General features: G+C 40.5%; 1 protein-coding gene and 1 long non-coding RNA gene across 5 annotated transcripts in view; one reads left to right on the top strand and one right to left on the bottom strand.

Moving 5' to 3' along the window:
- The window catches only part of LOC145993868 (uncharacterized), a 202,108-nt gene that overhangs the window by 58,494 nt on the left and 115,812 nt on the right, over positions 1-27,802 (top strand). The gene's annotated exons all lie outside the window — the stretch shown is intronic.
- The window catches only part of LOC145993869 (uncharacterized), a 99,290-nt gene that overhangs the window by 2,203 nt on the left and 69,285 nt on the right, over positions 1-27,802 (bottom strand). The window contains exons 1-2 of one of the 3 annotated variants that reach the window (XR_014442302.1): positions 7,722-7,777; positions 3,269-3,410 (exon numbers count right to left, since the gene is read on the bottom strand). This is a non-coding gene — a long non-coding RNA (uncharacterized LOC145993869). Of the gene's footprint in view, positions 1-3,268; positions 3,411-3,876; positions 4,019-7,721; positions 7,778-27,802 lie in introns of those variants that run through there. The other 2 variants (XR_014442303.1, XR_014442301.1) reach the window with 2 other exon arrangements.

The following is a 27,802-nucleotide window of genomic DNA, read 5'->3' on the forward strand; positions in this document are numbered from 1 at the left end:
CATTGAAAGAGGAATATAAATTGAGAGTATTTTAAAATAAGAACCTTAGGAAAATATTTGGACCTAAAAGGGATGAGGAGACAGGTGAGTGGGGAAGGTTACATAATTTATAACTACATAATTTGTATTCATGTCCAGATATCATTAGAATGATTAAGTCAAGAAGACTTAGGTGGGCAGGCCATGTGGCACAAATGGGAGAGGAAAGAAGAGTTTACAGGATTCTTGTTGGGAAACCAGATGGTAAGAGACCTGTAGGAAGGCCAAGACGAAGATGGAGGGACAACGTTGAGATGGACCTAAATAAAAATAGTAGGGATGGAAAAGAGTATACAGATCTTGCTCAGGATAGGGATAGATGGAAGGCCTTTGTTGCTGCAGCTATGAACCTTCGGGTTTGAGAAGGCTAGAGAGTTTAGTTTAGTTTTTTACTAATTACTAAACCTCAATCCAATTTAGTCGACATCCTTGGCACTGTTCGCTACCACGCCAGGTGTTCTGGACTGGACGTGGGTGCCCTGCTCTGTGAGTGTCCCTTCATCAATTTCATCATATCATCACTCCTCCTCATCGTCCCGAAAGAGCAGAAAACCGAAGTGTTGAAATTTAGGTAGCAAAAACGAAATGCATCAAGTTCTATCAGGATGACGTCAATTGCTATGAATGAGGAGCGGCCGAAGGTTAGGGGTGGGTGTTTCTTTTCTCAGTGTATCCGAACCCTGTCGCCAAGTAGTTAGCACACCGCCCTTCGACGCCAAGGATCCCGGGTTCGAATCCCGCTCGGGCTTGGTTGTTTGTGAATGTCCATTCATCAATTTCATCATTTCATCACTCATCCCCATCTTCGCAAATTAGCCAAGAGGCACAAAACGCGAAATAAACTAAATCAATCAAATCAATCATTTTCCCAGTGTCCTTTCATCAATTCCATCTAATTACAATTCATGTTCATCATAGCTATTATCAAACTAACCGTCACCACAAACACGTTTCGAGATGGCGGAACGAGGAATTCTACTTTCCCTATGTTCAGAACGCTCTAAATCTTAGTAATATTTTGGATGAGAGCTAAATTTTTGGAGCTAAAGAAAACTAATCGCACAACAAATGTACGACTTGATTTTGGTTTCAATTTGGTCATAAAATTTCAAAATATAGTGGTTTGTTTTGAAGGGGTAAGCTAACCCCTGTTCCGGAACAAGAAATTTCTTTGCATACTAATATGGCAAATGCAAGTTATGAATTCAAATATCCACCGCTAGATGGCAAGATCAATGTATTTTTTATAAACTGCTTGATTTCCGTAAAGTACGAGGGTGAATCAAATATGAACGAGCCTTGATTAGCTAAGCGTCGGAATGGGTAGCAGGGTGTAATTGGGCATGTGCGGCCGGTAGGTGGGGCTGTCGTGAGTCAGGCACCAGAACAGCCGGCGTGTCGCATGCTTCGTTTAGTAGCTCTCAGGATGAGTGAGCAGAGTGTACCAGTGTCTGTTGCGCAACGCATAATCATCAAGTTCCTCACCCAGGAAAACGTCAAACCGGCCGAAATTTACCGGAGACTGTAGGCCCAGTTTGGGAATGGTACTCTCTCGTGGGCAAGAGTGAAGGTGTGGTGTAAGGAATTCCAGCAAGGCCGTGAACATGTTGCAAATGAAGTGCACCCCCGTCGTCCTCGCACCAGTGTGACGAATGACAACATGGCTCGTGTTCGTGAGCTTGTCGAACAGGATCGCCGAGTCACTGTGAAGCAAATTGCGGCAGAACTTGGTGTGAGCTATGGAAGTGTCCAATCAATCATCACAAAGTACTTGGGCTTCCGCAAAATCACAGATCGGTGGGTTCACAAGCTGCTGAATGTTGCTCAAAAAGATGACCGAGTTCGCATTGCTCGCCAGCTTCACAACTCGTTTTGACGTGGAAGGGGAAGCGTTTTTGTATCGCATCGTTACCTGTGACGAGACATGGGTGCATCATTACACCCCAGCATTCAAGCGTGCCAGCATGGAGTGGAGGAGGAAAGGCGAAGGAAACCCCGTGAAGGCCAAAGTTCGGTTGTCTGTGGGGAAGGTGTTGGCCACGGTGTTTTGGGACTGGAGGGGGATCCTACTGGTGGATTTCTTACACGAACGTCGGACCATCAACGCACCCTACTATTGCGGCCTCCTGGATCAAGTTAAGGTGCAGTATCGACGCAAACGACGAGGTTGTCCCATCCGCCAGGTCTTGTTCCTCCACGACAACGCCAGACCGAATACAGAAGGTGTTACGCGGCAGAAACTGGTGGAAATGCACTGGGAACCGCTTCCGCATCCACCGTACAGCCCAGACCTTTCACCATGTGATTTCACCTGTTCGGACCCCTCAAAGAAGCACTTGGGGGCGAGCGATTTGCGACCAACGATCAGGTGGAAACCTTTGTGCGCAACTGGTGGGCTACCCGCCCATCTTCATTCTACGAGAACGGCATCAAGAACCTACCACAACGTTGGGAAAATTGTATCACTAAGGGCAGAAACTATGAAGAAAAATAGGATGTGGCAATGTCTCTGTTTCCTTCAATAAATTTTGTTTTTCCGCACAAGGCTCGTTCATATTTGTTGACCCTCGTATATACGTTTTTAAAACATAATATTCGATCACTATATTATAGAGAGTATAAGTAAATCTTATTTAACGTGTATTTTTCCTTCAACTGTTGGAAAATGTTATTAGTTTGATTATAAGCTATACTTACTTCCATGATGAGATTTCTGTTGGCGTCTCTAAAGAACACTCGAAGTAAGTGGACCTTCTGTCAGTAGACTGGGATGCATCCATCCTCAGTTCATATATCTTTTTTTCTTTGAAGAGATGCAGGATGACGTTTCACTGAATCTAACTAATTCTATGCAGATACATGGCACCGAACAACTCTTCATTTGTACCCAATCATGTTAAGCGGTCTAAATCTCACCGCCCCGAGTATCCAGATTGAGTCCTGGTCGGGCCTTCCACTTCATCTTCATCGTCATGATTTGAACAAAGAGACAGGAAAGCGAAGTAGAAAATAAAACATTCGACAGCAATCGACCATCGGAAATGTATCGAATGGCTGTGAACATGTTAACCCCATTACGCTGATAAGTAATATACTCCCTTTATCTCTCTCGAGTCAGGTGTTGGAGATATGAAGCCTCCACTGGCTGGAATCGAACCCTCACTGCCAGGTTGTGTTTTCGTGTTTCTTCTTGCTGAAAAGGAAGTACCTTAAGTAAGGAGCAACGTACCTCTGCATTCGGTCCATTGTGAACGATCTTCCAGATGCGAGACCCTGGAAAAGTGGGGAAGTCCTGTCCTTTTCCCTTGGCTACGAAATGATTCTAGTTCCCCCAGGCGCTGGCGCCGATGCCGTGTGGAATGTGTGAATATCTATAAATGTAAAGTATATGATTAGTAGGGTGTCAGATGTGACGTTTAAATACTCAAATATCAGAACCTCCATAGCAATGAAACTGCTCGAATGTAGGTTAACGAAGATCTGGCGACTGAATCATCTCTGTTGTAATGATATTAGGAGACGAATATAAAGCATTCGCCTGTTTCTTCATCACCCATTTTACTTTTATTTTCAAATATTCTCTAAGTATTTCATTTTGAAAAGTTCATAATTTATATTTCTCTTTTAAACTGAGATCACGGTTATGACATTTCTATATGTCATTGATATGTCATTGCATACAAGTTAACATGCATTACCTGAATTACGTCTGCTTTAGTTTCTACTTTATCACAGTTTTAGAAATTTCTTTTAAATACCATTTGGAAGTTCATGTAAATAAAAACACATTAGTTTTAATTTATGGATAACTCCCAATTAGCGCAACATTGTAATTACCTTTCCTATACGAACGTCAATTGAAGAGATAATTCCTTTCTGTCGATGACACGCTTCAGATAAAGAAAGGTCCAGTTGCCAAAAAATTAACAAGTTGAACAATATACTATTATCATTTTTGTGGAATAAGCTGCTCCATAATAGTCTGAATCGTCTCAATTCCATGGCAACAATGCGCAGAAACAATGGAAATATTGTCAATACAGAGAGAGAGAGAGAGAACACAACAATTGTTAGTTATGACGTAGAAGAGATCTTCGAAGAATGAGTGGATGAATGAGCTAAACTTTTGGGGCGTTGGCACGTACACGAGGACGACATCCTCTTATCCAAAAACCCCTACCTTAATGTTAAAAAAAGGGGTGTAAAGGACCCCTTCGAACAGGACAAACATAGTACATTAAAAGCTCAAGGCTGGTCTAAAACTTTCCTCAGTAACAGTGTAAGGGACTCGCTCTCGTCAAGAAGCTAAAAGCATTTGTTAAAACATTGTCATCGTCTCCCAGCATATTGGCCTCCCAGATGGCGTTGTGGTAGCTTCGTCGCCTTGTAATCAAGGGGTCCCGTGTTCGATACCCGGTGGAGGTACATAGTATAGTGGTTCGGATCCCACTTTAAACTGTAGGTCCAGTCCCGATTAGCCTTACTGTTCATAAAGTGGACTTAAAACACCAACTCAATCAATCAATCTTCCAGCATGGATGATAAACTATTGGGAAATTTAAAACTTTCTCTGAGGAAAGTGAAATGTGCCCATTCAATAAGGATATGCCGAATACTTAATACAGCATTACAGACACGACACATTTGAGGGTCCAACCCTTGCAGCAAGTGACCATGGGTGAGACTGCTGTGTTCAATAAGCCGAGTTACAATTCCTTCTTCTTGATAACACGAAGCTTGTTCTCTGTTACCTCAAGTGTCAAGCAGGAAGCAACGAAACACATTCTGCAGGTCCATAGCTGGCAGAAGGTGGACAAGGACATCGCCGTCGGCGTCACCAGACTTAGCGGCAGCATTGATGTCAAATTGACTAGGACCAGCAGAGGCTAACTTTAGCTCTGGCAGATAAAGACACGAGCCATTAAAGGATGAGCTGCACTACAGTATGATCAACGAAGGAAATTCAAGTACGTGTGTACGTGAAAATCAAGCACCGAAAACAGCAACCGAATTTTATCACCACTATGATCAATGCACACACCTCTAATGAGCAGTCTGGAAACGACGGGCTCAGAGTTGAAGGGATGACCGAGAAGGTGGCAGAAGTGCGAATTTCGAATAGAATCTGCAGAATCGTCGATTGTGGGTCTCTGCAACTTTCTACGTTACCTACATGTAGTGTTGGCAAACTACAGCTCATTAGAAAGCCATCAATCTTCAGACTAATGTGGCAAAAGAAGTGAAGTATATACTCTGAACTGTAAGCGATGATTTATTAGGAGTATTTATTAGCAGGGGCATGCGGCCACATTTGGGGTTAGGCAAGCGACTGAATATGATTCCATTTCACCGTTACCGTTAATATACGCATTGAATAAAGCATTCGAAACGGGGGGGCCATTCCCTAGGATAAATTACGTAAAACACTCCGGACATAGGATTTCCACCTCGAACACGAAAACTATAAATATAATTAAAACTGCCGAAGTATGTAAATGTATTTCTGGATTGTTCTATTACTGCTGAAACTTTATCTGAAGAAGATATTTCATTTATTCTCTAATTTATGCACATGAAAAATTTTCTTTGTCTGCTAGAGTTTCAATAAGAGACGAACACGAGTGCCTTTTTCATCTAGGAATTTTAATTTCCTTTTTCCGCTGCAAATTACAGTGCTTCATTCATGTAAACTGTATTTGTGTTAGGCGTTGCACGTTTGTAGCATTATTTTTAAAATAATAGAAAGAAAAATGAAAGTAAAAGCCACTCCAAGGATACGGTTTTCTTATCTTTTCTACGCTGATCTTTTCTAAGACCTCTTAGCATTAACACACGAAAATTTTTGCGATGTCACAAATCGAAGAGCGAGGCGGTGTTCAATAAGTGAGACCCAGCAATCTCTGAGATTATGCTCATAAATGTATAACTGAGTTTGCGTTACGGTGAACCACCTACATGTCTGAAAAGAAAAACATTGTTTGACACAAGATTACAGCATGGCTGTCACGAAGCTGTCCAAACACATCCTGGTGTCCCCAAAAGTTGTATGACCAGAAGAGGTGGAAATAATACATAAGTTATTTTCCTTAAATGGTCACGTTTAACTTTCTGATTTGAAGTAAGAACGTGTACTTTCTTTGTGACTTTTATTTTTACAAGTGAAAGGAGTTTTCATAGCTGCCAGAAAAGTCCTCTACAAGACTAAAATTCTGAATTTGTCATTCAAACAAAACCAAAAGGAAGCAACTTCTAACGGAAGAAAAAAGTCTGGCGATACAAAATATATAATTTTAATAAACAGTTTGTAAAATTTAGTTTTATTGTAACGTTATGTTTCAAGTGCGAAACAGGTTTCTCTTTAATCATATTTTATATCTACTAAAGCCAAGAAAAAATGTACTCCCAAATCGTATAGAAATACGAAAAAATCAGAAGTGAAACTATACATGAAGTCGTCTTGTAATCCAAAGGTCCGGGAAGAGTTTTGTTCGCACTTTAAAATGTTGGTCCAGTCTCACTATGTATTCAGTGAACTAAAATAGAAAACTGATGCAACTGTACGTTGAAGAAGTGCAATATATTAATAAAATTCTGTGACAGAGCAGTAACTGGATAGTTTGCATTAGTTCGTCTGATTTTTCTAAGTGAAACAAAAATAAGGTAAAGTATCAAATAATGTGATTTTCATGTCCGGCATTTTTGGAAATATTATCATATTTATCAGAAATTTAATGTGACTATTAATTACATCTCTGTGTGGCTTAATTGTTTTAAATAAAAAAACTTTAACTCAACCTTATTTACACTTTGTATATCATAGCCTTTGAATGTAAAGACTGTCTTTATCAGGGTGCCACGAAGGTGATGTGTATAAAGTCAAGTGATGTTTCAGTTTGACAAAGTAAAACGTAGACAGATGTTAGATTTCAACCATTCCCTTACCCCAAGAAGTTACAAATGATCACCCGCAAATTTTGAGCCTACGAAGCCCTCCTCAATAAAGAATTCTGGCTGCGCCATTGTGACAGAAAGTAGCACATTTCTTTTGTTTTACTCTCTGTTTTGAAAACAAGGCTCCCGCGTACCCAAATGGTTAGTGCATTCGCATTTGGTACCAGCGGTCCCGGGTTCGATTCTCGGTACGAACCCCCAAAATTTCCATGTTGACACAGCATCGTGAGAATAATTGGAGACCTACTTGAAAAAGATGTAACGATATCCGGTTTCGAAAGCTAAAAAACAGCGGCGATGGGACTCGACGCGCTACATGGAATATTGAAATTTGAAAACAAGTAAAGTTATAAATATGCACTACAATTTCTGTGGTAATCATCATTACTAGTGCTCCACATGTAAGTTAGTGTACTGCATAAAATATCTTACAATATATTATATTTTAATAGCAAGACAATATTTTTGTTTATTTTTTAAGTACATTTGGAGAAAACTGAGAGTCCCTTATAAATCGTCTGAAGGAAAGCTACAGATCTAGCTACTGAACGTTGTAAATAATATGCCACTTATTTTCAGTTCATAATTCCACTTTCTCTGGAATAGATGCTTGTAGCCACTAAACAATATATTACATACGTAGAACTAGCATATAGGGAACGTGATACATAAATAAGCGATAGTAAATAAATATTTGTGCATAATCACTTAAACTATTTAACTACGATCACCTTGAAACCAATAATAGGCCATGTCAATAATTTCTGGGCGTAAGGCAATTCTTTCCTCTCAATGAAACAACAACAAAAATTACTTAATAGCTGGCAACGGTTACTGACAGCAACAATCAGCCAATTTCCGTGTATTGTTATCCAATCCATCACTCTTTTGATCAAGCATTCTCGCCGCTATCTTCTCTCATTAAGAGTAATTATTGCCAACCTCGCAGTGTTTTTGGGCCCGAAGGTCGGTTGAAAGCAAGGCTACCACCAAAGTGATTCGTGGCGTTAGACCTTGTTTCAATGAATGTTAATCAGATGTCACGCGCGTCATTGTTACTTAGACTCGCCCTTCTGCTCACCGTTCGAACTATGTATTAACAAAATCTGTTCGCGTGTTTGGCATTATTGGTATGTGCACGAGTGGGGCATTGTACACCCTTAAAATATCGTGAGGGATTACCAGTAGCCCTTGAACGGCTCGATTAGGGATGGTACGAGAAGCGACACCAAGGCTGGGCCAGAATCAGGCAGGCCCACCATGTCATAATGATTAATATGCACAGAAAAAAAGGGTTTGTTTGGAATTACCAAAAAAGTTTGGTTGAGCTATTTGGTTATGCTTTTTGTTTCCGATAACCAAATGTTGCTTGTAATTACTAAATAATTTTGTTTAAGAATACCAAAATATTTGGTCAGACGAAAAATGGTACTCGTAAACAAAATGATACATATGTAAGTAAAGAGAAACAAAACGTTTGGTTAAATTTACTATATATGCGTGAGCGTGCTTTCGAATTTGAAATAACGATTGTCCAGTTTCGTCGAGTGTAGTATGAAAATCCTTTGTCGAAAATTGAAACTCATGTAGATAGATAATTACTCGAAGCGAGTCTTTATGTTGTTGTGTAACCTAATATTCTGAAAAAAGCTCAGAATATACTTACTTTATACTGAGTTTCCTACACCGGCCGCTAGATGATTCTGTCAAAATGTTTAAAAGAAACATAAGTTTTTGGACAACAAATAATGGTACGTTTGATTGTAAAAATAGTAAAAATTGTGTTTTAACACTCTTCAGAAGATATGTGAACATCAAAGCTAGAAATTAAAAAAGAAAATGTATTGCAGTGAATAAAAGTGAATCTCCCATGAGCAACCTATTTGATTCTGGACATATAAATAGAAGCTAAGTTTCCGCAGAAGATCAAGGTATAGGTAATCGTAAGTCGGTCTCTCTTGTGTCACGCATCGTGGGCCAATTATTCCAGGTGGAAGCCGTAAGTCTGGAACGGACAAACGGTACCAATTGTGCCTATACGGTGGTTAGGTGATTGCGAGGAACCTTTTTGGTTGAACACGTTGAGTGGAGCAGACATACGACTTGCACTATTTTTTTGAAACTGTTTTCCCTTACTACCTTCATCCTTCCTCTTCTTTTGTCTTGGGCTCTACAATTAGTTTGGAATTTGGATTCGCTTCTTTGGATTGAGTTGTCAGTTGGTTTGAGTTTGTGCCTCTTTTCCCATAGGATTTGCGTTTGTTCTATTGGATCATATAAACAACTCACGGTTGTGGTCTTCTGATATGCATCATGGTCTTCCTGCAACGCTGCTACGACAGCGAGAAGGGGTGAAAACCTTCACCGGAGGTACTAAACGGACGGACGGTCCAAACTCCGAGACGATGCTCGATTCACGAAGTACCAATGATCCAATGCAAACGTCCACAAAACACCGACGTCGCAATTCCTATGAAGGATTACCTCTACCTCAACGTCAACGATCTAGATCACCAATTAAACGAGATACAGGAAATACAGCTCATGCAACCCAACTAAAATCCAAACAACAGGATAACAGCTTATACAACTTCCTGCTCACCAATTACGACACCAAATTCAATACAGCAAAACATGTGTTCCAACAAACATCTAAGTATGTACCAAGGGCACAAATTGCACAAATACTGTTCACCCGTAATGGCATCATATTGAAATCACCAGATCCAGACTTTGCAAAACTAATTAGAAACAAAGCTTCTTTTGAAATCTATGGAGCCAAAGCAAACATACAAACACTGAATGCTTCCACTCAAAAACAACCACCACCACCACATAAATCCCCACTACTATCAGTAGTCATCAGGGGTGTAGAACCTAGTCTAACAGACGAAGAGATTTTTGAAGAACTAGAATGCGAAGGTGTACAAATCCGCAAATGTATCCGTATTCGCAATAACAACGGACCCACGTACATGGTGCGGGTCCTAACAGACTCACAAAATGCTGTAGACAGTCTACTACACAGTGGAGCATACATATACAGACGCAGGTACAAAGTTGAACCATCCCGTTCTCAACAACCTCTTCCATTGCGGTGCGAAAAATGCCAACAGTATAACAAGCACACTACCGCTGCATGTCCAAACCGAGATAAATGCGGATACTGTTCAGGACCCCATTCAACCAAAGAATGTCAAAACCAAACTGCTCCACCAAAATGTGTCACATGTACGGAAAACCATCCTACATACAGCTACAAATGCAAAGCCAAGCCAGAAGCAATACCTGAACACCCCGACCTAACAGTCCCCCTGCGCACCAATGACACTGCTACGGAACCTGACAACTCACTACGACATCCTGTAACAGTGGAAGATCTAATACGTTTCTTCACACTGACTCTCCAAAATGTGCACCCATTTTCAAGAACGCACATATTAACCCAAGTAACGGCATCGGCAAAAACCATTTTCAACTTGCAACTCCATGCAACATACTCTGGTCCTCACGTGCATTTCCACATATCCCACTTGGAAACTGCGGTTTAAGGTTTTGAATATGGCAGTACGGAATATGTATAATTTTCTATTTTTAAATATCCGATCCGTTTCTAAACGAAAAGCTTTATTGCAACACCTGCTCTTGGAAGAATCTGTTCACTGCTTTGCGCTAAACGAAACCTATCTTGCTCCAAAAATGATCTGTCATATTCCACCATACAACATCTTACGCCACGATGGCCCGCCGGGCTTAAGAGTAAACGGCGGCACAGCAATTGGAGTAGATAGAAAATTACCATATCGAACAGTTACCTTCCCACCACACTTCCACTTGCCAGAACATACTGCTAGTACAATCTACTTTCCATCCCGGGTCGTTACATTTGCTACCATCTATGTAAGACCAGGGGAGACTATTCCATACCAATTCTTCCAACATATCCAAACCCTTAGCAAACATTATATCATAGCAGCGGACATCAATTATCATAGCCGAACCATGCAAGACAAAACAAACTTTTTACAATTTCTGGACCAAAACACTACAGCAGAATTCCATGTACTGCCCAGAGCCACACGTCCCATAAGTAACACTACCCCTGACGTTGTTATAACATCAACATCTCTAAGTGCCTGCTTGAACATATCTGTGCTGGATTCCATCGGCAGTGACCATGACCCAGTGAAAATTACCTTAAATCTTGGTAACCGCAATACGAGCAGTACAATACAACCTCGAAAAATCTGGTGTTACAACAAAGCGAACTGGGAGGCATATAGTGAAAAGCTACAGAATGCTTTTTCTCACCCGCATCCAGAACCAAACAATTCAGAGGAACTCGATACGGCGGTGGAACATCTTACTGCTCAGATTACCAGTGCGGCAACCACTAACATACCTACGACCACTCTCAATAGCTACAAACCAAAGCTACCTCCGCAATATCTTCACCTAATCACAGCATCACGACGAGCATACAGGGACTATCTCCAGACCAGAAATCCTGAATCCCTTAACTTACACCGTCAATGGCTGCGTACAGTTCATAACTATATAAAAGCTTATAAACAACGTCGATGGATTGAAACGTGCAACCAATTGAGTGACGAAAGCCATCCCACAAAATACTGGAAACGTTTCAAGGTGCTCACTGGACAATCCAGTAGTACTCCTTATCCGATAACAATCAAGGACGCAGCTCTAAACACAGACACTGAAAAAGCTTATGCCTTCGCAAATGCCTTGCAAGACACTTTCACTCCGACACCGCAACTAGCTCCAAATCTCCGCCTCCAGACCAAAATTGACAGAGTCACAAACCCCAATAACAGGCAACTGCAACCCAGTAATACGCACACTATTGATCCTACAAATGCTCTAACTGTTCCTATCACAACAGACGATATTATCAATACTGTGCGTAGGAAGAGAAACACTGCTCCCGGATTGGACAATATCACATACGTATTGATTAAACAGGCCCCGCTTGCATTGCTGTCCTTTCTGGCCATTATCTACAATTTTATCCTCCGCACAGGACACTACCCGACAGACTGGAAGATTTCAAAGGTTCTAATGTTCCCAAAACCAAACAAAGATAGTACCAACCCAACAAACTATCGACCTATTCAGCTCACATCAACCTTTAGCAAAATATTCGAACGCATCATTGTTCGACGCATACACATGCACTTACAAGCACACAGTTTACTTCCGTCGCACCAAGCAGGCTTTAGACCTCAACACAGTGTCCTTGATAATTTATTAAAACTAACGACTCGCATCACAAATCATTTCAACACATCCAAACCATCCTGCCTAGTACTATTCGACCTGGAGAAAGCATTTGACAAAGTATGGCATACTGGGCTCATCTACAAGCTCCATAAATTCCACCTACCGCTTTCCTATGTCAGATTAGTACACAGCTTCCTAACAAATAGGGTCGCCTATGTCACTGTAAATGGAGCAATGTCATACCCCATTTTCCCTTACTCTGGCGTTCCACAGGGTGCTGCTTTATCACCATTACTCTACATACTATACGTTGCCGATATGCCAAAACCCCCACAAGTTTCTATCTACCAATTCGCTGACGACACCGCATTTCTCGCCTGTTGTTCAACCATCCAAGCTATAAACAAAACTCTCCAACCAGCTATAAACTCCTTCCAAAGATGGTGTGACACATGGCGTCTCACAATTAATGCTCTCAAAACACAAGCATTGGTGTTTCTGCAGACAGGCTGTCGCTCGAAGATCCAAAGGAACCCAACATTATTAAACATCAAAATACGGGGAACTCCAATTCTGCCTGCCACCACTGCAAAATACCTGGGAGTCATATTTGACTCCAAGCTAACCTGGAAACCTCAATTGCTCAACATCGTCCAAAAAGCTACAAATCGTCTGAGCTTGCTCAAACGGCTAATTGGAACATCCTGGGGACTCAACTCCCAGGTTGTCCTACATACCTACAAGGCTTTCCTTCGACCAGCAATTACTTACGGCCACACTGCATGGATATCAGCCCCAGACTCATTCTATCACAAACTACAAGTTCTGGAAAGACATGCTCTTCGTTTGGCCTTCAGAGTAGTCCTACCAAGTCCTACACGACTACTGTACGAGCGAATAACCTTTCCCGAAATCACAACCCACATCGAAGCCATCCGTCACAAATATATAACTGGTCGAATGAACTCGCACCATCCACAACTTCTTAGCACAATGTACGAAGATGCTCTACACGACTGCCTTCCCACATACCACTGCACACCATTACAGCATCTCTTAACCATGTACACCTTCCTGATAGATCCACAGCATCCTGACTACCAGCTGTATAATATCCATCATCCTCCGGAACTACGGCACGTGATATATCCAACACATGCCGCACCATAGCAAATTATTACTTTCCTAACTGAAGTAATTTTCCCACTACTGCATAAATAAGATCTAAGTGAACTACCCTCAGAATAAGTAAATATGTACCACTTCATTACTGAAAACACTTAGACCATCACCTTGCAAGGGAAAACATTTATGGAAACAATTCACTTACCAAAGAGAAGGTGTACCCTTCTAAATGGAAAACGAGGACAAAAAAAAAAAAAAAAAAAAAAAAAAAAATCCGCAGAACACGTCAGTGCGTCGAGAGAAAACCCCCTTGGAACATTCGCTGTGACTGTAATTTCAGTACGTTTGAAACGGACGACTGGAGGTAATTGCAGTCTACACAGTGGTTTGGTGTTCCCGAGGTACTTTGTTGAACGCCTTGCTGCGAAGGGATATCTAGCTCGAACGACACTTTTCAGGTGGCCGCAACTATGTTGTAGCCCCAAACATTCACCGTTGGAGCTCTGGTCACAGTAGCTAGAGATACCAATCCTTTCTTTCGTTGGCCCTGGTTTCTGTCCTCGTTTCTCATTGGCTGTTTGGTTCTAAAATCTTGTTTGGTAAGTGTCTGTTCCGAGACTTTGACTCTGACTCTCTCCATCACGTGCAAAGTTTGCAGCACTTTGTACTCTGCTTAACTAGAAGCGAACTGTGCTACAATCCACGTTTGCAGCACTTCGTACTCTGCTTAACTAGAAGCGAACTGTGCTACAATCCACGTTTGCAGCACTTTGTACTCTGCTTAACTAGAAGCGAACTGTGCTACAATCCACGTTTGCAGCACCTTGTACTTTGCTTATTTTGCAACATCTGAAATAACTCTGTCTCCTAATTGTTTCGTCTTCGAAAAGGAATACTAGGTTGCCTCCCTTCGCTCACCATGCATAACGGGCTCCCCCAACAAGTTGGGGGTGCAAACTCTCGAGACAGGATAATCCAAAAACAAAACCGAGGCAACTCAAGAAGCACTTCAGCCGATTCAAAAACACCCAGGGATCGCTCTCGATCTCCTCTTCAACTACAAAAGAAACAAAAATATCAAGAACAAACACGCAATCCAAAGTTAAATCCCAGAGATACCACACAAATTGATGGCCGAACTGAAGAAAATTCTACTGTCTACAACTTCCTACTACAAAATTACGACCCCAAGTACAGAACTCCTAAGTTGCTCCTTCAACAGTTACAAAAATACCTCCCCCGAGCACAAGTAGAACAAATTATATTCACCAGAAATGGCATCATTATCAAATCCAGAGATCCGCAATTTCTATCCACTTTGAGAAACAAAGTTTCGTTCGAAATTTTTGGACCACAGGCTGCTCTATCCCAACTGACACCCAAAACTGCCAAACAATCACCACCCCCAAACAAACCACCTCATATGTCAGTCGTTATTAAAGGCGTAGATCCAGAACTCGCTGACCAAGAAGTATTAGAAGAACTACGTTTGGAAGGGCATGAAGTTATAAAATGCGTTCGAATCCAAAACAACAACGGACCAACTTACCTGATGCGAGTAATAACAGATTGTTCCAGCACAATCGATCGCTTACTTCATGAAGGGGCTTATATATATCGCCAACGACATAGGGTTGAACCATCGCATTCAAGGGCACCTCTCCCGTTACGAAGTGAACGCTGCCAGAAATACAACGCCCACACTACGGCAAATTGCCCCGAAACACCTATCTGTGGCTATTGTTCTGGCCAACACACGACTAAAGAGTGCACAAATCTGAATGCACCACCCAAATGTAACACGTGCAAACAGGCTCATCCCTCATATAGTTACCGTTGTGCTGCACGCCCAAACCCCGAAGCCTCACGCCCTGACCTAACTGTACCATTAAGAACTATGGACTCTACAACTCCACCACAGAACTCTCTGAAACAACCAGTGACTGTTGAAGATCTACTTAGATTTCAAACATTAACCCTACAAAATATCCACCCATTTCTACGCCAACATATATTACAACAGATAGTACAGACAGCTAAGACTCTTTTTCGTGTCCACCTGTTCGCTACATATTCTGGTCCACATGTACATTTTCAAATTGTACCACTGGAAACTGAAGTTTAGAAACCTAACTGTTATTTATATAATTATGGCGGGCTATATACAATATAATTTCCTATTTATGAACATCCGTTCTCTACCGAAACATAAAGCTATATTCCAGGAACTTCTCCTGGAAGAAGACATTCATTTCTTTGCACTCAATGAAACCCGTATCCCCAAAGCCACACCCCTTTACATACCCAGGTATTCCTTGCTACATACACCTGGTCCTACAACGGCGCAACGATTATGTGGTGGAGTAGCCCTAGGGATCAAACCAAAATTTCCCTATAGAACAAATATATTACCACCTCAATTTCCATACCAAGAATATTCTATTGCCACACTTTATCTCAAAAGCATAAATGTGACATTGGCTACTGTATATATACGACCCACTAGCCCTCTACCTACGGAATTCTTTCTTTATATCGCTACTACATACCGTCACTACTTCATACTAGCTGATATTAATATACATAGTCGAACAAATGCAGAACGAACAGCTTTCCACACTAAAATCGATAATAATACTACAGGTATATTTCAAGATTTACCATCTGCAACTCGTCCAGAGAGTAACACAACCCCCGATGTAGTTTTTGTTTCACCTTCCTTAGCTGACAAAATTAACATAGAAGTCCTTGCACCGATAGGAAGTGATCATGCACCAATTAAAATAACTCTACCAGTGTACCACTATACTCAACACAAACAGGTTCCTCCAAAGCGGATCTACGATTATAACAGAGCAAATTGGGAAGGTTATCGAGAAGATCTCTCCACTGTCTTTCAAAATCTCACCCCTCCAACGAACTCTAACGAATTAGATAAGGCTGTAGAAAACATCACGTCAGAAGTCAAACAAGCAGCAAGTACACATATTCCACAGATAACTGTGAACAGTTTTAAACCTAAACTACCACCCAAATACCTCCATCTAGTGTAACGGTCGGATTGACCATTACTGGTTTTGGTATATTGTAATAATTAATTGCTGGCCAGCTACGAGGGTAGGGTTAAGTAATTTGCTTCCATGAGTGTATTTTTATGTTATTATTGCATGTAAGTGTATGTGCTTTGCTGGATGTTAGATTCCCCTGTTTTTTACCTCCCCGGTTGGGGGAGCTAGCTGTCTTACAAAGACCGTTGGCAGTGGAATTTTCCAACGCTACGGGGTCCACGTCCACGGACGCTTACCCCGACTATAAAAAGAGCCAGTGGGCTTTAGCAAAAAAACAGTGTTTCCCCATTGATCGACGAAAGAGGAACGTCTCCTCAAGTTTAGTCCACTTATGGTGGCTAAACTGGATATCATAATGTAGCATCTGGTTATGCCAGCCCCTGTTGCTGTCTCAAGTCCCCTTTTAGAAAAAGCTTTGATTATGTGGATATTTCCGAATTTGATTAATTGATGCCCAAAAGAAAGAGTGAAGGCGTAAGGAAACGCAAATTGTAACGGAATATCATTTAAGCTGAGGATAGTAAATTGTTATGTGAAACCCCCCTTTTGTAATTCCGGCGCAAATATAATCTGCTCGCTTTGCACCCAGGGTGAGGTGAAAGGAGAGATTGAGGGATGAAAGTAGGAAGTAATCCAGAGGGCCGGGTAGAAACGAGGGATAGGGGGGCGACGACTTTCACATATGGGGGCTCGTCCGGGATATATCTTGTTGTATAAATTGTCGTCAGGTCTATAGGTTTGAAAGATAGACGGACTGACGGACGGATAGATTTTTTAATTTTTTACAACGAAGATCGTACAGAAGTGAATGTTATTACGTAGTGGAAAAAGTAAAGTAGAAAAAATGGCAGTACAAATTGATAGAGATTTGCTTGGACAGCTATTGGGTAATCAGGATATAAGCGATAAATCTCAGGAGGAAATTATTAGGGAATTAAATAATCTTGCTTTATCTCGCACTGAACAGCAGAGTGCTAAGGAAGAGGAGAAAAAAGTTCAGAAAATTCTCGATAAGTCAAATTCACCGATTCCAGTCTTCACAGGGAGCGATGACAAGATTTCGCCGCATGATTATTTGCAGGAGTTGCGGAATTATAAAGATGTCATGAGCATTTCGGAGAAGTCATTGTTTGACAAGATTCTTCCGTTTTCGCTAAGGAGGGCTGCAGGGGATTGGTTTAGATTTTCACGCCCGTTTGAAGATTTCAAGAGCTTTGAAAATGCTTTTTTAGAAGAATATTATTCTGTAGATTATAAGAATGAGATCGACCGTTTGATTCTGAATCGCTTCCAAATGAGCGAAGAATCTCTGGTTTTGTTTATTCGTCGAATGAGGAAACTGTTTTCTATGAGGCAAAAAGAGACAGAGGAATGTGAAGTAATAGAATATATTCTATCTCATGCACACCCTAGTTTCCGAAGGCATTTGTATGGGATGCAATTTCATACTTTAAAGGAATTGGAATCTGAAGCAGCCATTGTTCAGAGGAGGTTGTATTCAGAAAGACTTTATTATTCACCACTCGCCGGTGAGACGGAATTATCTTTTTCTGAAGTTTGCAACACTGAAGAGGACACCTCGCGAAGAACAGGAGGAAAACATTTGGCTTTGTCAGCGAGGACAAGCGAGGGGGGAACCGAGAGTGACCAGCTACCCTTATGCTCTCTCAATCCAGGTTTAGGAAAAAGGATCAAGGGCTGTGAAACAACCGCGTTTCTAAGAAGGGGCATTGGCGGTGATGCGACCGTAGGGCACAAGAGACCCTCTTTTGATGCAACTTTTGGGCAAGCGGGGGCCAATAAAAATTCTGCAAAGTTAATTTGTTGGGGCTGCCGTTGTGAAGGCCATAAACGTCAGGAATGTCAACAGGCCAATAAAAGGAACCAACCCGCTGGAAAGGGAGGCCAGCAGCGTCCCCAAATAAACATTTTGTCACCCGCCGGGAGAAAACGCAGAAACAAAGGCCGTTTTTTGAATGGAGAAGGCTGTTTTCAGCAAGACCTCGAACCTCTCATTCAATGTAAGATTAACAACAAACGCTTTGTATTATTTGCAGATACGGGAGCTTCAGCTTCTACGCTAAGTTTGGAAACAGCCAAGTTGTTAGAGAGGGATGGAAATAAATTCATGAAGACGAGAAAATGGAACATTTCATTGGCTGTGGGCAGCGTTACATCAGTTGGCGAGATGCATGCTACTGTTTGTATTAATAACATGAAATTTAGGCATAAATTTATCATCCTAGAGAATTGTTTCCGTGACATAATCGTTGGAAGGGATTTTTTGAAGCAGAGTGGGATAATTTTGCACATTGAGGAGAACGGATGGTCGTTCAAAGATAGCGACGTGATTTACACGTTCTCGAAGCGTGCATGTAAACGAGAATTCGCTGTTACAGTTATGCAGAGAAATAACGTGGTACAGGAAAGGAATAACTCGTCAGATCACTCGCGCCTGGATGGATGCAACACACATGCACAAGAGAATAGCGGGAAGTCTACGAATGAGGATACGGGCCAATTAGTGGATTCCCAAGGACTCGAAGTTCAGAAGACTGCAAACGCTGGTGCATTATGCTCTCTGAAAATCTCGAAAGAGGTAAAGAGAAAACGGAGGAAGGGAATAAAAAGGGAATGCAAATTTCCTCGAAAAAATTCCATTTCTACGGACAAGAAGAACCATGCATTATCATTTTTGCCTTTTGCTTTAGAGGACAATGAAAATGATGAATTACTGGTTTCTGAGAGGCTACAAAAAACTTCATCACTTGTTTCAGAGCAAATGAGAGACAGTTTGTTATCTCAAATAATGAAACAACTGAAGGGAAAGCATTTCTCTGGGAGTAGGAAGTATAAGGAGAAAGTTGCTAAGTTGGCCAATCAGTCGTTTTTGGATGAGGAGGGAGTTTTGTGCAGGAGGATAGACTGCAAGCAAGATTCTAAGGGAACAGCCAAGATATGGGTCCCGTTGAGTTTGAAATCTCAAATATTGACGTCACATCACGATTCTGAATTTGCAGGACACAATGGGAAGCAGAAAACTTTGTCGAAAATCAAGGAGAAATATTCGTGGCTTGGAATGACACGAGATATCGCTCGCTACGTCAGAAGTTGCGTTCCCTGTACTGTTTCCAGCAAAGAGAAGACAGAAGAAGTGAGGCTGAAATACAAGAAAGCGAGGCCAGCCATACTTCAGGTGTTCCCGGAAGAAGAGAACGAGATCAAACGTAGGCCATGTAAATTTCGCATCGGAGACAAGGTGTGGCTGAAAGAGCACACTATATCTGGCAGATTGCGTGGCGTTAATGGTGAACTTGGAACGGAACACTCAGGTCCATGTTTAATGTCTGGAAGGATTAAAGAAGATACTTTCAGGGCAAAGAATGGGAAGGATTGTCCGATTGTGGAAGGTGAACCAGGCCAGTTGTCCAGCCATAAACCACCAGCTTTTGCTGTGAGGTGGAGGGACAGAAAACAGCCAAGGGGAGCCACGCGACAACTCCTAATGAGGGTTTGGAAGACTACCGTCGGACCGCCTACCCAGCAATCCCAGCTGTCATAATAGCCGACCGCGGATCTTCTTTTATTTGTTAATTTTTTTTTTATTTAGTTTCCATTTGTATATAACTTACCCCTATTTTCTTCATTTTCACAACACTGTTTATTTATTTGCGTGTCTCCAAGTTGTAAACAGAAAGACACATTGCAGATTTAGGTTCGGGAGTCGAACCAGGACTCGGTTGAGAGTCGAACCAGGACTCAGTTGGGAGTCAAACCAGGGACTCAGTTGGGAGTCGAACCAGAGACTCAGTCGGGAGTCGAACCAGGGACTCAGTCGGGAGTCGAACCAGGGACTCGTTGGGTAGTCAAACCAGGAACCAGAGAGAACCAACTTCAGTGGCGGACTTCACAAGGAAGAGGAATCTTGGTGAATCTGTGAACATTGTGGACAATGTGATAAAGTGAATGAACTAGTGACTATTTCATTTTTCAGATACTCTGAGAACAGCTGAATACTTTAGTGGGTATTGTATAATTGTGTTGGATGATTTTGTAAATATGGTGATCTTGTTTTTGAGTGTATTGTTTTTTCTTGTTCCTCTTGAAGGGGGGAACTATGTAACGGTCGGATTGACCATTACTGGTTTTGGTATATTGTAATAATTAATTGCTGGCCAGCTACGAGGGTAGGGTTAAGTAATTTGCTTCCATGAGTGTATTTTTATGTTATTATTGCATGTAAGTGTATGTGCTTTGCTGGATGTTAGATTCCCCTGTTTTTTACCTCCCCGGTTGGGGGAGCTAGCTGTCTTACAAAGACCGTTGGCAGTGGAATTTTCCAACGCTACGGGGTCCACGTTCACGGACGCTTACCCCGACTATAAAAAGAGCCAGTGGGCTTTAGCAAAAAAACAGTGTTTCCCCATTGATCGACGAAAGAGGAACGTCTCCTCAAGTTTAGTCCACTTATGGTGGCTAAACTGGATATCATAATGTAGCATCTGGTTATGCCAGCCCCTGTTGCTGTCCCAAGTCCCCTTTTAGAAAAAGCTTTGATTATGTGGATATTTCCGAATTTGATTAATTGATGCCCAAAAGAAAGAGTGAAGGCGTAAGGAAACGCAAATTGTAACGGAATATCATTTAAGCTGAGGATAGGCCCACCGAGATAGTTTTGCTAACTCGGTGGTAAGGGAAGTGCCGATGGTTATGCCATAGGTACGCAAAATATATTCATTTAGAGATTTGGTAATTTGGTCTATGCAAGACACTCATGGAAACGCTCTGTAAAATATGTATATATCTAACTACGTATAATAAACCAATATATCCTACGAAAATGTTATGATTTCAAGAACTACGGTACTGTCCATTTAATTCAGAGGTATATTCACTTGCTGTATATGTGTAAACGAACCAGGGACATAAAAATATAAATTGTTATGTGAAACCCCCCTTTTGTAATTCCGGCGCAAATATAATCTGCTCGCTTTGCACCCAGGGTGAGGTGAAAGGAGAGATTGAGGGATGAAAGTAGGAAGTAATCCAGAGGGCCGGGTAGAAACGAGGGATAGGGGGGCGACGACTTTCACACTAGTAACTGCATCACGTCGTGCCTATCGGGAATACGTACAAACAAGGAATCCTGAATGTCTGCGAGTTCACCGTCAATGGATAAGAACTGTTCATAACTACATAAAGGCACACAAACAACGTCAGTGGATCGACACTTGCAATCACCTTGATGCTGAAAGCCATCCTAGCAAATTCTGGAAACGATTTCATATGCTTACAGGAAAACATACAAGTACTACGTATCCTCTTCTCTCACAACAACAAGCTCTTACAAATGATTACGAAAAGGCAAATGAATTTGCACAGATTCTCCAAGACACATTTAATCCTCCGCTTCCGCTTGCTCCTAATAGCAGATTAGAATCTCAAATAACAAGGAAGGAACATCCTGAAAATAGACTACTGCAACCCAGTTCTCATCATGCTATCAACGCAAATCACCCTCTTACTACTTTAATTACCACAGATGATATAACAAACGCAGTCCGCAACAAAAGAAACACTGCCCCAGGGTTTGATTCCATCACATATGTTTTGATAAAGAAAGCTCCACTAGCAATGTTGTCATTTCTCGCCTTGATATACAACTTAATCCTTCGCACTGGATATTACCCTGTCGAATGGAAAGTGTCGAAGGTACTCATGTTTCCGAAACCTGATAAAGATCGTACAGATCCAAAATGCTATAGACCTATACAACTAACATCAACACTCAGCAAAATCCTTGAAAAAATTTTAGTCCGCCGATTACACTCTCACTTATTGTCAAATAATTTTCTCCCGATACACCAAGCCGGATTTAGGCCACACTTTAGCGTCTTGGATAACCTACTAAGACTCTCAAATCGAATCTACAACCAGTACAATACATCTAAACCCTCTTGTTTAATACTATTCGATCTTGAAAAGGCATTCGATAAAGTGTGGCACACCGGCCTCATATATAAACTGCATAAGTTTCGCCTTCCTTTCTGTTACATTCGATTAATTTTCAACTTTCTTACCAACCGAATGGCATATGTAACAATAAATAACAATCTGTCTCACCCTATCTTCTTGAACGCCGGAGTACCGCAAGGATCGGTATTATCTCCATTGCTCTACTTACTTTATGTCGCAGATATGCCAACATTCTCTCAGGTGTCAACATACCAATACGCTGATGATACAGCTCTACTGGCTTGTGGTTCTACAATTCAAGCAATAAATCGCATTATGCAACCAGCTATTAATGTATTTCAACGATGGTGCGACACTTGGAGACTCACCATCAATAGCGCAAAAACTCAAGCCATAATATTTCTTCCTACCGGATGTCGCTCACGGCTACAAAGAAATCCAAGTATGTTAGATCTTAAGATCCGTGGCACACGCATAATTCCTACCAACAGCGTTAAATATCTTGGTGTCATATTTGACACAAAACTAACATGGACACCACACCTGCAGAACATCAAAAAGAAAGCCAAAAACAGACTACAGCTGATGAAGAGACTTGTCGGCACGAATTGGGGACTTCGAGCAAACATCCTCCTAAATACCTATCTGGCCTTTCTTCGGCCCGTACTTACGTATGGACATACAGCATGGCTCTCAGCAGAGGACTCGTTCTATGAACGACTACAAATCATAGAGAGACATGCATGTCGACTGGCATACAGAATCAAACTACCAAGTCCAACTCGACTCTTATATACACGAATAAGTTTTCCACATATAACACTTCACCTAGAGGCATTGCGAAAAGAATATATAAATAACAGGATGAACAAAGAACACCCACCGTTGGTTCACACAATCCGTGAAGATGCAATACACGACTGTTACCCGTACAGATTGTATACTCCATTACAACATCTTTTAACTCTGTATACTCTGACCATCGGGCCCAGACATCCTGATTATGAACTATACACCATTCATCATCCACCACAATTACGACCACATTTATACCCTTCATATTGCAACTAATAATCAAACTACAAGAAAGGGTATTTATTTACTAACATAAGAATGAAAGTAGGGTGTTATATAATATAGCAATGAAAATCCAAGATCATTTCAAGACTAGGTTAGTGTTCATTTCATAATCCCAAAAATAGAAAAAGTGCACTTAGCCTATCTATTATTATTATTATATATTTAAAAGTATCTAGCACGTACCGAAGAGAGGGACATAACCCTCTAAACGGATGAACAAAAAAAAAAAAAAATCCGCAGAAAAACAAAAACAACACGTCTTGAAAACTGATCAGTGATTGGTTAGTTCCTGTGCGCAATTAGAGATCGGTTAGTTCATTGAACTCTCCAGCCTAATTATTGCCTATTTTTGTGGGAGCAGGAAAAGGTTTATTATCCATTTTGCCTTGACTCAACAGGTCGCTAGGTGCCGTGGCTTGCCGCGAGTTGATAGCTTCCTGGAGATGAGGCCTTGCTCGAAAAAGGTTTATTATCCGCAGAAAAACAAACGCAACGGATAGTTCACCTGAACTTTCTATTCTGAATGTGTATTTTCTATTTTGAGATCAGTTAGTTTCTTAAAACTATCCACCCTTGCTAAAATTAGCCAGATTATAACATAAGTAATTATGAATAAATTATTTAACAAACCGTTTGGTAATTGTGACTAAATTATTTGGTTTTCCTAAACAAATGGGCTACATTTTGTTAGATTTATCAAAATAATATTTGGTTTTGGTAAACAAAAAATTGTTTACGACAAACAAATAGAACTTGACCAAAATCTTTTCGTTCTGGTGAACAATTGTTTGGTTGATGCGTATTTAAACAAACGATTTGTTCACCACAGTAGAGAGGCAGCACTTCGTTCCTACGCGTCAGCAAAAATTTGATGCGACTGGTGTTATGTTACATAAATTCTGTGTCAGCTGTAAAAATATGGTACCATCTGAACATCTATTTCACATCCAAATTTATAGCAAACAAATATCTTCTTTTATATAAAAAAAAGCAATGAAAACAATTTTCTGCCAAAATGTATGCTATAATTGCATTGAGAACAAAGATATGTCTCAATGGTGCAGTGTATGTGGGAAAAGACAGCACATTTTTGATAGTACAGAACCTGTTTACAATTTTCTGCAATTTGTTTCAGCTCACCGCACCAAAATTAACAATATTGTGTGTATTGCACACAATAGTAGAGGGTATGATTCGCACTTTGTACTGCAAACTATGATCGAAAAAATGAAATGCACACCGTCTGTTATCATGAATGGAGCCAAAATATTATCTTTGAAGATGCACAATATCCATTTCATAGATTCTCTCAACTTTATTCCAATGGCGCTCAACAAATTACCGAAAGCATTTGATCTCCCAATGTCCAAAGGGTATTTTCCTCATTTTTTTAATACTTTGAAAAATAAAGAATATGTCGGATGTATCCCTGGTACTGAATTTTACGCTGTTGATTCTATGATGGAGAATCAGAGAACCAGTTTTTTGGAATGGCATAGTGAACAACAGAAAACAGGGGTAGTTTTCGATATGCAGAAGGAGTTGAGAAAATACTGTGTAGAAGATGTTAATGTACTACGTGCTGCCTGTTTGAAATTCATGACCACTTTTGAAAAAGAAACAACAGTGAACACATTATTGGAAGCCATCACCATTGCTTCAGCTTGTAATAAAGTATTCCGTAAAAGATTTTTGAAAGCAGAACATATAGGAATTATTCCTAAAAACGGATACAGATGGTGTGATATTCAGTCTATAGAGGCTATTCAATGGTTGGTATGGGAGGAAAAAAAACATAAAATCGAAATCCAACATGCAGCCAGAGGACCAGAAGTAAAAGTTGCAGGAAATTTGAAAGTAGATGGATATTTTAAAGATCAAAAGGGGCAAGAGCATGTATTTGAATATCAAGGATGCAGAACACATGGTTGTGTCAAATGTTTCCCTACTTTACGTGCAGAACCTCTTCATGATGACCCATATGATACTTTGTCTTTTCGGTATGAAAGAACAGAAAATAAAATTACCAGATTAAAAGCACTTAACTACATTGTCCATGAGATGTGGGGGTGCGAATTTCACCAGCAGTTGAGAAATAACAAAACCATGAAACATTATGTTGAAAAACATCCGTTATCAATTAAAGCTCCCATAATTCCCCGGAAGGCGTTTTATGGTGGTAGAACTAATGCTACCAAACTACATTACACTGTGAAAGAAAATGAAACAATTCAATATAAGGATGAATGTAGCCTGTACCCTTATTGTTGCAAAGTTAAAAAGTTTCCAGTTGGCCATCCGGTGAAAATTTATGTGGGGGAAGAATGACCCGATATTTATTCTTTTGAAGGGCTTGTCAAAGCAACAATACTTCCACCGAGAGATCTGTACCATCCTGTGTTACCATATCGAACCAATTCAAAATTAACTTTCCCTCTATGTAGAACTTGTGCCGATGAAATAAACCAGGCGGAATGTAACCATACTGCTAGGGAAAGAGCTATAACTGGAACCTGGGTTGTGTATGAAGTTCAAAAGGCAATTCAAAAGAAATACAAAATTTTAGAATTACATGAGGTATGGGAATATAATGTTGAACAATATGATCCTGCAAAAAAATCAGGTGGTGTTTTTGCAGAGTACATCAATACATTTCTCAAAGCAAAAGTTGAAGCAAGCGGCTGGCCATTGTGGTGTATTGATGAAGAATCCAAAAAAAAAAAAAAAATACATAGCTGACTATTTTGAAAAGGAGGGTGTGTTGTTGGATGAAAACAGAATATGTGCTAATCCTGGATTACGAAGCTTAGCAAAACTTATGCTGAATTCATTTTGGGGTAAATTTGGACAGAGAGAAAACCCTGGTCGAGTTAGTATTATCAACAATCCTAAGGATTTTTTCGATAAACTAGAAAATCCCAATGTTGAAGTACATCAAGTTATACCTATAAATGAAGATATATTGATAGTTCACTGGCAATATCTCGAAGAATCTGCACTTCCATTATCGACTGTAAATGTAGTTATTGCAGCATACACTACAACCCATGCACGATTAGAGCTTTATGAATATTTGGATACATTAGGCGAAAATGTATTGTACTATGATACCGATAGTGTCATTTATATTCAAAGGCCAGGTGATGTTGATCTGCCTGTTGGAGACTACCTAGGGGAGTTGACAAATGAACTAGAACTCTATGGGAAAAATGCTTATATCAGAGCATTTTCATCCAGTGGGCTGAAAAGTTATGCATTTGAGGTAGTAAATCCAGACAATACTAATGTTACTACTGTTTGCAAGGTGAAAGGCATATGTCTAAACCATAAAAACAGCAGCACAATCAATTTCGAATCACTCACCAATGCTATTCTCAACAACACCTCCTCTTTAACTTTACTAAACTCGAACAAAATCGTACGCACAAAAAGACATTCCGTTGTTAGTAAGCCGGAAATAAGGGTTTTTCAGGTGGTATATACCAAAAGAAAAAGATGTGCATCAAGTTTCGAGACTTTACCATATGGATTCAAACAACAGAAAACAGAATGAGTTAATTTTGTAATGCACTGGAATATATTTTTATTAGATTAAGTTAATGCTATCCTTAGTAATAGTATATCTGTGATTTGGTCAACATACAAACTGGATACCAAAAAAAATCTCATTATATGCAAATGTTAAAGCTTTCCATTACCAAATCTGTTACTTAGTAAAAAATAAAATGAAAACCATTCATTTGAAACCATTTGCTGTCATTGAAATATAATTATGCAGCCGCTATAATTCTTTGCTTATTATCAGTGCAAATCTGATATTATGTTGTGCACTTTAATGATGGAGTGAGTGACTAGTTGACAAGTTGGTTCTTCGGTGCAAGGTTGTATGGTACAAGCGGCCTTGTGCCCCTCTCCAACTTAAAAAAAGAGGCCCCCACAGATGGTAGCCACGTTGATGCCATTGTGGGGCTTTCTAGAAAAAGCTACCTGTACCAAGCCCAAAAACTTATTTTGAGATGGCGAGTAAACACTTTCCATGCCTGTTGACCTTTAGTTTCCTCAACACACATACCCAGTTGGAATCGAACCCTCGACCCCATTGGTTTCAAAACACATCTCTTTGTGCATAATGGCTAATCGAGAGTGGTAACGCATCTTTTAAAAAATTCGATACTATTATTTATTTTTGGTTTTAAAACATAGCATACATTAGTGGTAAAATCTTTGCATTGTAATCAAAAAGGTTCCAGGTTCGATATTCGTTGAAACAGCTTTATGCATTACGGTTAATCGGGACTGCGTAAAAAACGCCAACATTAGCC

The sequence above is a fragment of the Lepisma saccharinum genome, chromosome 10 (genome assembly GCF_977018435.1).
Source record: "Lepisma saccharinum chromosome 10, izLepSacc3.1, whole genome shotgun sequence".
NCBI classification, from domain to species: Eukaryota; Metazoa; Arthropoda; class Insecta; order Zygentoma; family Lepismatidae; genus Lepisma; species Lepisma saccharinum.